Raw genomic sequence first — 10,476 nt, 5'->3', positions numbered from 1 at the left:
AGGTTCAAAACCAATTTGGACTGCTCTTGCGAACATCGAGCCAGCACTCTTCAACCCGAAAGGCATCCGTAAAAAGCAATACGTACCACATGGGGTGATGAATGCTGTCTTTTGTTCATCTTCTCTTGTCATGAAGATTTGGTGGTAGCCCGAGTAGGCATCGAGGAATGATAACAGATCACCCCCGGCCATGGAGTCAACAATCTGGTCGATGCGCGGTAACGGGAAGGGGTCCTTAGGACAAGCCTTATTGATATCTGTGTAATCAATACACAGCCTCCACTTCCCATTCGCCTTGCGCACCACTACCGGATTGGCCAACCACGTCGGGTGGAGCACTCCTCTCACCAAACCTGCCGCTTCCAACTTCCTGATCTCCTCTGTGATGAACTCCTGCCTCTCCAGAGCCTGCTTTCTGATCTTCTGCTTGACGGGCCGCGCATGAGGGCAGACAGCTAGGTGGTGCTCAATCACCTCCCTGGGAACACCAGGGATGTCGGATGCTTGCCACGCAAACACGTCGACATTCGCCCGCAGGAAGGTGACAAGCGCGCCTTCCTATTTGCTGTCGAGGGTGGAGCCTATGGTGAAGGCCCCTCCCGTGCCATCCTCCCTGGCGGACACCTTCTTGGTCTGCAGTGGCTCGGCTTTGGATTTCTTGCTCTTGCCGGTAGAGCTCTCTGGCACGTCCTCGACGGTAGCGTAGCACTCCGAAGAGGCGTGCTTGCCGGAGTGGGTGCGAGAGGTCTTGCCGGGCTTCCCCTTCCCTTCTGGGCCTCCAGCGGCAGGAGCAGGTGGCTTGACGGCAGCTGCTGCAACTGCTTCCTGGTAGAGTTGGTCGGCGCAGATCAGCGCGTCCTTCTTGTCGGAGGGGACGGAGATGATGGTCAATGGCCCAGGCATCTTTGGCATGTTGTAGGCGTAGTGTGATGCCGCCATGAACTTGGCTAGTGTCGGGCGGCCGAGGATCCCGTTGTAGGGCAAGGGGATCTCGGCAACGTCGAAGATGATCCTCTCCGTCATGTAGTTCAACTCTCCTCCAAACGTCACGGGCAGTGTGACCTTCCCCTTCGGCTGGCTCCTCCCTGGATTGACCCCTTGAAACATACCCGTTTCCTCGAGGTCTCAATCAGGAATTTGCAGGCTTTTGATCACGACAGGCGAGATCAAGTTCAGGCCGGCCCCGCCGTCAACCAACATCTTGTTCACCTTGAGGTTGCGTATCGTTGTTGAGACCAACAATGGCAAACACCCGACCGCGGTTGTGCGGTCAGGGTGGTCCTCGGCGTCAAAGATGAGGGGCGTGCTGGACCACTTCAGCGGCTTCTGAGCGTCGAACGATGGTTCCGCTGCTGTAATCTCACGCGCCCACTGCTTGAGCTGGCGGTGAGAAGTATGCAGCAGGCGCCACCATCGACGCACATGGCCTCCGTAGCCTTCTGGAACTCTTGCTTACCGGACTCATCGTCCTCGTCGTGATCATCGTCTTCTTGTTTCATGTCACGGCTCCGGGCGGGCCTCTCTTGCTGGTTGTCCTTGCCGCGGCGGTCTCCTTGGCTGCCATGCTTCTTGCCGGATCCCTCGGCACCATCCTGGTCCTTCTCCTTGTCCCGCCTCTCGTACTCAGCTTTTTGCTTCTCAGCAAGTAGCTCGACTTGTCGGCAGTTCTGTTGGTCGTGGCCCTTGGTGCGGTGGATCTTGCAGTATTGCTTGCCGGAGCTTCCTGGCTTGTCGGTAGCCGCCAAGGCCCGGCAGGCGGCGCACCCGGCAATCTCCTTGCCGGGGGCGTCTGCCTTGACCTTCTTGGCAGCGCCGGTGTCGTCAGATCCTTCAACGGCAAGCACGGCCTTGCCTTTGTGTTTCCTGTTGCGACGCCGGCCCTTCTTCGTCGGGGTGGCGACGTCTTTGCCGGTAGAGTCGGTTTCTGCACCGGCCTCTTCGCCGGGGTACTTCCTTCCCTCTTCAGCCCGGGCGCACCTATCGGCCAGAACGTAGAGCTCGGCCACATCCTTAACCTTGGTCATCGCCAGCTCTTCGCGCATCTTGTGGTTGCGCATGTTCTGATGGAACGCGCTGATCACAGCGGCGGGATGAACGTCGGGGATGTTGTACTGCACCCAGCTGAATCTCTGGATGTACTTGCGCAGGGTTTCCCCTTCCTTCCGGGGAATGATATGCAGATCACTGGCCTAGCCATGAGCTTGGTGGCCTCCTGTGAAGGCGCCAACGAACTCATGGCACAGATCCGACCAAGAAGAAATGGAATCCGCCGGCAAGTGCATCAACCAGGACATAACATTGGGCTTCAGTGCCAGCGGGAAATAGTTGGCAAGCACCTTGTCGTCGCGAGCTCCAGCAGCCTGCATCGCGATGGTGTAGATGCTGAGGAACTTGGACGGATGGGTCTTGCCAGTGTACTTCTCGCCGACGTCGGGCTTGAACGTGCGGTGGGACGGCCACTGGAACTGCCGCAGCTCACGGGTGAAGGCCGGGCAGCCCACCTCATAAGGCAGGCCGCCGGAGCCCCCCGGTGCTGGGTGGTCCATAGCGGGTCCCGCCCACTTGTCCAACTGGTGGCGTGTATCGCGCCGGCGCGCGATGGTGGTCCGAGCATCTTCGTGAGCTCATTCTCGAAGAACTTGGCGCTGGACGCGGTGGGTCCGCGGGTCGGACGACGCTATGGAGATGTTATCACAAGCGTCGTCACGACGGGCAGACGCCCGCGGCGACTGGCGACGAGGAGGAGAGTGCACCGTGGTCGCAGCTCCCCCGGTCCTCCCAGCGCCAGCACGTGCTGGCTCGGTGGAGCGCTGACCCGAGGGCCCCGCTGGTCGTGGATCGTCTTTGTTGGCGACGGCGACGAGGCTCTGGATGGTGGCCCTCCACGCGTCGAGCTTCTCTGCAGCAGGAGGGAAGTCGAGGAGCAGCTGCACGCGCGCCAAAGCTTCTGCTGGCGTGGGCGGCGGCGCAGCTACGTGGATTGTGGCTTGCTTCGACTTCTAACTATATTAGAAGGAGCTCCATTACGACCCAGCGGCTGCGTGCCATTTTCGCCAGCACTTCGGCGGGCATGCTGAACCCCTTCATCCTGAGGATGACGCATAGGGCTCTTCCCACGGAGGTGCCCAGGGTCACCAGCGTGGTGACGCTGCTCGGCGCGCACACCATGGGAAGAGCGCGCAGTGGTTGCCGGCGTGGGCGTCTTGGAGGTCGCTGCGCCGCCCGGAGGTGGCACAGCGACACCCCTGGAGGGCCCCACGCCGCCTGCGGGGGCCCAGCTCCGTCTTTGGATCTGGCGACGTGCGGCCAGTCATCTGGGGCACGAACGACGTTGCTCGCCAGGCTCTGACTGCCAGGGCGATGCTGGTGCTCGTGGACCGCGACCCGGGTCCTGTCCGCGACCGGTCCACTGCTCGTCCGCACCGGCACGGGCCATTCGGCTCCCAACGAGCCGATCGCCGTGGCCGTCTTCTTCTTAGGAGCCATGGCGACGAAGAACTGCTAGGCTAACTACTAGACCAGATTCTCACAATTGCGCCCCCTACCTGGCGCGCCAAAGATGTCGGTGTGGAACGACACCTATGGGATCACAAGAATCCCTACTACGGTTGCCGGGGCACGGGGTTGCAAGAAGAGCAGGATCAGTAGCCAGCACAAGGATCGTTTACCCAGGTTCGGGCCGCGAGGATGCGTAAAACCCTAGTCCTGCTTTGGTGGGTGTATTTCAGAGAGTTCTTGAGCTCTCGAACTAGCTGTGGTGAGTGCGTGGTTCGAAAGAGCCGAATCCTTCTCCAGTATGCCATGGGCCTCCTTTTATAGGTGAAAGGGGCTGCCACAGTGGCATACAGGAGGTGGAAAGGCGTACAGTATTGCGAGCTTATCGCTCGTATTACAGGACAAGACGCATTAAATGTGCCGCTGAGGTATCCCCTAGCTTTATCGGGGACAGGGCGAGGCCCGTCCCGTCCGTCGCTGCTCCTCCTCGCTTCGACACGCGCCCTGGCCAGCGATGCGTGCGGCGCCATGTAGGCAGGCAGGCAGCTGAGGTGGCGCGGTGGTAGGGTCTTCACAAAGATCTGCATGCCGCCACGCAGGCGCTTGATTAGTTGGCCTGGAAGCTGCATGTTGCCACGCAGGTGCCTGCCCAGCTGGTCGGGTTGGCAGCTGCATCTGAACGGCGGTGGAGACTTGGCTGGTGCGGGCCTGGCAGTGGCCCTGTTGGCGTCTTCGGCGAGAGCCTTGCCGGGGGGCCCGGCAAGGGTCTTGCCATGGCGTGCAGTCGTCCCTGGCGAGAATCTTGCCGGGGGTCTTGTGGCTCTCCTCGGTAAGGATCTTGCCGAGGATCGTTGTGTTCTAATCCTCATCTGATCTTGAATATGTCTTCACAAAGATCTGCATGCCACCACAGAGGTGCCTCCCGAGCCCTGGCCCCACGTGATGTTGGAGACCGTGGGCTCAAGGGTGGCTCGCTCTGTTGGTGTGGGGCGAGCTGCCCCGGCAAGGGTCTTGCCGGGGCTGCTGAGGCAGTCCCCGGCAAGGGTGTTGCCTGGGCTGCTGAGGCAGTCCCCGGCAAGGGTCTTGCCGGGGGAAACTGCTCCGTCCCTCTGCTTCTTTGCGTTCTTGGTGTTGGCGTTGCTCTGGCTGTCTTGGGCTTCGGTTTTGCCTTGGTTCACCTCCCCTGCTCTGCTTGGTGTGGCCTTGGGCGCGGCTCCGACTGCCCGTGCACAGGTAAAGGGGTACAAAGGTGCGCCCCTTCTTTTGTACACCGACAGTCCTGTTCCCGTTCAATGACGAGCACGGCGCTCACCCCTGATGTGTTGCCGATATGTATAATAACATGGGTTCGCCGACGTTTGGCGCGGCCAGGATTGGGTTGCTTGCTAGAAGGGTTTTTATTTCCTCCAGTCCGGCTATTGCCGCGTCCGTCCACTCGAAGTGATCGGTTCGCCGTAGAAGGCGATAGAGTGGCAGTGCTTTTTCTCCCAATCTAGAGATAAAGCGGCTTAGAGCTGCCACGCAACCCGCGAGTTTTTGAACTTGTTTAAGGTTTGTTGGCGTTTCCAACTATGACAGAGCTCGGATTTCGGCTGGATTTGCTTCAATTCCTCTATTGGAAACGATGAAGCCCAGTAGTTTTCCAGCGAGGACACCGAAAACACACTTTTCCGGATTGAGCTGAATGTCATAAGCGCGGAGGTAGTCGAATGTGAGATGTAAATCGTCTATTAGTGTTTCGACGTGCCTAGTTTTGATGACGACGTCGTCCACATACGCTTCAAATGTCTTGCCGATCTATTTCTGCAGGCATGTTTGAATCATGCGTTGGTATGTGGCGCCGGTGTTCTTGAGCCCTAAGGGCATGGTGTTGAAACAGAATGGACCATATGGGGTAATGAATGCTATTGCGGCTTGATCGGAGTCCTTCATTTTGATTTGATGGTATCTGGAATATGCATCAAGGAAACACAGTGAGTCGTGTCCTGCGATAGCATCAATGATTTGATCAATGCGGGGGAGGGGGAAGGGATCCTTAGGGCAAGCCTTATTGAGGTGTTTAAAATCGACGCACAGGCGCCAGGATTTGTCCTTCTTTGGTACCATTACCAGGTTTGCCAGCCAGTCTGGATGTTTTATTTCTCTGATGAATCCGGCCTCAATTAGCTTGGCTAACTCCTCCCCCATAGCTTGGCGTTTGGATTCAGAAAAGCGCCGCAGTGCTTGTTTGACTGGTTTGTCTTCCTTTAATATATTGAGGCTATGTTCGGCCAGCTTGCGTGGGGTTCCAGGCAGGTCAGAAGGGTGCCAGGCGAATATATCCCAGTTTTCACGAAGGAAATCCCGTAGCACGGCGTCGACCGTTGGGTCTAGTTGTGCTCCAATAGATGCTGTCTTCTTGGGGTCCGTTGGGTGGACCTGGAATTTGACTATTTCTTCTGCCGGTTTGCAGGAGGTGGATTTGGGTCGTTTATCTAAGATCACATCGTCCCTATCCATCGTGGAGCGCAGTGCGGTTACTTCTTCGGCCGCAAGGGCTTCGGATAATGCCTCAAGGGCTAAGGATGCGGTTTTGTTTTCGGCGCGGAGTGCTATGTCCGGATCACTCACAAGAGTGATTATGCCGTTGGGCCCAGGCATTTTGAGCTTCATGTACCCGTAATGAGGTATGGCTTGGAAGCGTGTAAAAGCATCTCGCCCCAACAGGGCGTGATATCCACTGCTGAAAGGGGCCACTTGGAAGGTTATTCCTTCGGACCGATAATTCTCCAGCGTGCCGAATACCACGTCAAGTGTGATTTTTCCCGCACACCGCGCCTCTCGACTGGGAATGATTCCTCGGAAGGTTGTGCTGCTTGGCTTGATGCGGCTCCTGTCTATTTCCATTTTGTGGAGTGTATCCTCATAGATGAGGTTTAGTCCGCTGCCGCCGTCCATGAGGACCTTGGTGAGTCGAAAGCCGTCCACGATGGGACTGAGGACTAATGCGGCTGGCACTCGGACTGTCCTGTATTTTGGTTCGTCACTGGCATTAAAGGTTATAGCCGTGTCGTTCCAAGGGTTTATCGCGGTGATTTGACAGACTTTGGCGAGGTCGCGGAGTGCCCTTTTGCGCTTATTGTTTGAAGCAAATGTCTCGAAGACCGTCAATACTCTGGGGTCGTCGTCTTCTGGAGGGTGTTGCTCTAGGGCATTTTTGGTAAGGATGTCTTCGCCGCTCTTGGCTACCTGCCGGAGTATCCAACATGCTCTAAGGTTGTGGGTTGATATGGTATCTGGTGTTGTGTCTATTTTGCATGGGCCATCGAGGCATCCCTCTAGAACGGTTCTGTACCGCGTAATGGGTTTGATTTCTTGGCTATTGGACTGGTCGTGCCACGGGGGTGTGCCCTTTTTGCCTGGACGAGAGGTTGAGTTGGCACCGACGGCTCCCAGTGAGCTGCCTGAGCTTTCCAGGCGCTTTCCATTGTGTTGTACTTCTGTACGATAGTTTCCAAGTCAACACAGTGTAGTATGTGGCGGCGATTGATGGCGTTGAGGATTCCTTCGTCCGTGTAGTTGTTGTAGAACGCTGACATCGCGTCCTCATCGCGGCAATCTTTAACCTTGTCCTTGACAAGGAGGAATCTGGCCTAGAAGTGGTGGACCGTTTCTTGCGACTGCTGTTGTATGCTCATAAGAGCGCTTATGTCTGAGTGGGTGGGTGGAATTGAATCAGGACCCTGACCCGATCGATGATCCGGAGTCTGAATATTTTCCAGACTTAACAGTCCGGGCTCCGGAGTATCTTTTGATTGCTTAGGTCCGCCGTCTGATTCTATGTCGGAAGGCCGGTCACATCCTTTCGCTGGTGGGTATCCGGTTCTTCGGGGTCAGCGATCCGAACATAGTCCGTCTTCAGTATAGGGGAAGAGTCGCCGTCTTGCTCCTTGACTACCGATATCTGGTGGGTGACCGGTGGAGATTTGATTTCTCTTTGATCGGGTTTAAGCCCGATCCGATCGTAATCTGTGGCGATTCCCAGGGCGGCGATGCGATCTAGGAGCTCGTTTAAAGATGAAAACTCCGCCGGATCCATCTGCTTGGAATGTTTGGAGTCGATTCAAAGGGGATTTTCTATGGCCCGAGAGGTCATCGTCGGCTTAACAGCTGAACGAATGGCCATGGTAAAGCCGCCCAGCCGAAGGGTTTGGCCTGGGGCCAGTCCTTCTCCGGTAGTGATATTGTCTTTAAGGACGAGGGGTGTCATCGATCCTGTCGTCGACGTCACAGTGGAACTCTCAATGAAAGCACCAATGTCGGTGTCAAAACCGGCGGATCTCGGGTAGGGGGTCCCGAACTGTGCGTCTAAGGTCGTTGGTAATAGGAGACAGGGGACACAATGTTTACCCAGGTTCGGGCCCTCTCTATGGAGGTAATACCCTACTTCCTGCTTGATTGATCTTGATGAATATGAGTATTACAAGAGTTCATCTACCACGAGATCGTGATGGCTAAACCCTAGAAGTCTAGCCTATATGACTATGATAATGAGTCTCCCCCCCTCCGGACTAAGTCCTCCGGTTTATATAGGCACCGGGAGGATCTAGGGTTACACAAGGTCGGTTACAAAGAAAGGAATCTACATATTTGGCCGCCAAGCTTGCCTTCCATGCCAAGGAGAGTCCCATCCGGACACGGGTGTAGTCTTCGGCCTTCGCATCTCCACAGCCATCAGTCCAGCCCATGGCTAACAGGCCGGACGCCCGAGGACCCCCTAGTCCAGGACTCCCTCACCCACCTGGACAATTTTCCACGACATCATTCCCAGCCTTTCCTGCTCTCTGATCGGCCGGATCCGGCTCGACGTCCTGTTTGGCGACAGCGACCACTTCCGACGCGAGCCGCTCTGGTTTGAGGTGGTGGACCTGACAAGCACGTACCATGCACTACTGGGTCGGCCCGCGCTCGCCAAGTTCATTGCGGTCCCCCACTATGCATACCTGAAGATGAAGCTGCCGGGTCCGAAGGGCCTCATCACCATCACCAGCAACTACAGCAAGTCCCTGGAGTGCGCCCGAGACGGCGCCAAACTGGCCGAGTCGCTGGTCATAGCCGAGGAGCGGCGCCAGCTCGACCGGATCGTCGCCTTGGCCAACGAGACATCGGCCGCAGCAGTTCTGGCCGAGGAGCCGGCTGACGAGGCCTCATTCAAGCCCTCCAAGGAGACCAAGAAAGTGAAGCTGAACCCGGAAGACCCCAGCTGCAGCAAGTACGTTGTCGTAGGCACCCGCCTCGACAGCAAATAGGAAGGCGACCTCGTCGAATTCCTCCTTGGGGATCAGGATATCTTTGCATGGACCCCAAAGGACATGTTGGGTATCTCGAGGAAGTACGCCGAGAACAAACTCCATGTACGCAAGGACACCAAGCCTGTCCGTCAACCCCTGCGACGTTTCTCCGAAGAGAAGAGAAAAACCATTGATGAAGAGGTCGCCAAACTTTTGGCGGCCGGCTTCATCATGGAAGTGTTTCACCCCAAGTGGCTGGCCAACCCAGTCCTCGTGCTAAAGAAGAACAAGACCTGGCGCATGTGTATAGACTACACCAGCCTGAACAAGGCCTGCGCCAAGGATCCACTCGCCCTACCGCGGATCGATCATGTCATCGACTACACTGCCGGCTGTGAGCTCCTGTCCTTCCTGGATGCTTACTCTGGCTATCACCAGATAAAGCTGGACCCGGCCGTCGCCCTAAAGACGTCCTTCATCACGCCCTTTCGGGCATATTGCTACATCACCATGTCATTCGGCCTGAAGAACGCCAGCGCCACTTTCCAGCGCTGCATGCAGAAATGCTTGCTGCCACAACTCGGCCGAAACATCCACGTCTACGTGGACGACATCATGGTGAAGACCAAGCAGCACCTCACGCTCCTCGATGACCTGAAGGAAACCTTCACCAACCTGCGCAAATACAAGGTCAAGCTCAACCCGGAGAAATGCGTTTTCGGCGTCCCGGCCGGAAAGCTACTCGGCTTCCTCGTCTCGGAGCGCGGCACTGAGGCAAACCCGGAGAAGATCAAGGCCATCAAGCACATGCGCAAGCCGGCTCGGCTGCGCGATGTCTAGAAGTTCACCGGCTGTTTGGCCTCGGTCAACCGGTTTCTCAGCCGGCTGGGCGAGAGGGCATTGCCCCTATATTAGCTGATGAAGAAGACGACGCCGTTCGAGTGGAACGACCAGGTGGACGAAGCTTTCGGGGACCTCAAGCGCATGCTCTCCACCGCACCCGTCCTGGCCGCGCCGGCCGAGAAGGAGCCGTTGTTGCTCTACATTGCCGCAACCTCGCGGTCGGTCAGCACGGTGATGGTGGTCGAGCGACCAGAGAAGGGCAAGATCCAAGCCGTCCAGTGCCCAGTGTACTACCTGAGCGAGGTTCTCTCCGCCTCCAAGCAGAACTACCCACACTACCAGAAGATGTGTTATGGCGTGTACTTCACCGCCAAGAAATTGAATCAGTACTTCCAGGAGCATGTTGTTACCGTGGTCAGCACGGCCCCCCTCGGCGAGATCATCGGGTGCCAGGACGCCTCTGGCCTGGTCGCCAAGTGGGCGCTCGAGCCAGCAGGCCACACCATCCTCTACAAGCCTCGCACCATGATCAAGTCCCAAGCTTTGGCAGACTTCCTCGTCGACTGGACCGAGGCCCAATACCTACCGCCGCCGCCAGATTCAACGCACTGGCGCATGCGCTTTGATGGCTCCAAGATGCGTATCGGCCTGGGAGCCGGCATCATGCTGTCCTCCCCGAAGGGCGACCGGCTTCGGTACATGCTCCAAATCCACTTCATCGCCTCCAACAACGTCGCCGAGTACGAAGCCCTTGTGCATCGCCTCCGGCTTGCCAAGGAACTCGGCATCCGATGCATCCTATGCTACGGCGACTCGAATCTGGTGGTGCAGCAGTGCTCCGGCGAGTGGGACGCCCGCGACCCCAACA

The sequence above is a fragment of the Aegilops tauschii genome, chromosome 1, assembly GCF_002575655.3.
Source record: "Aegilops tauschii subsp. strangulata cultivar AL8/78 chromosome 1, Aet v6.0, whole genome shotgun sequence".
In the NCBI taxonomy this organism is placed as follows: Eukaryota; Viridiplantae; Streptophyta; class Magnoliopsida; order Poales; family Poaceae; genus Aegilops; species Aegilops tauschii.
This window is presented reverse-complemented; position numbering follows the sequence as displayed.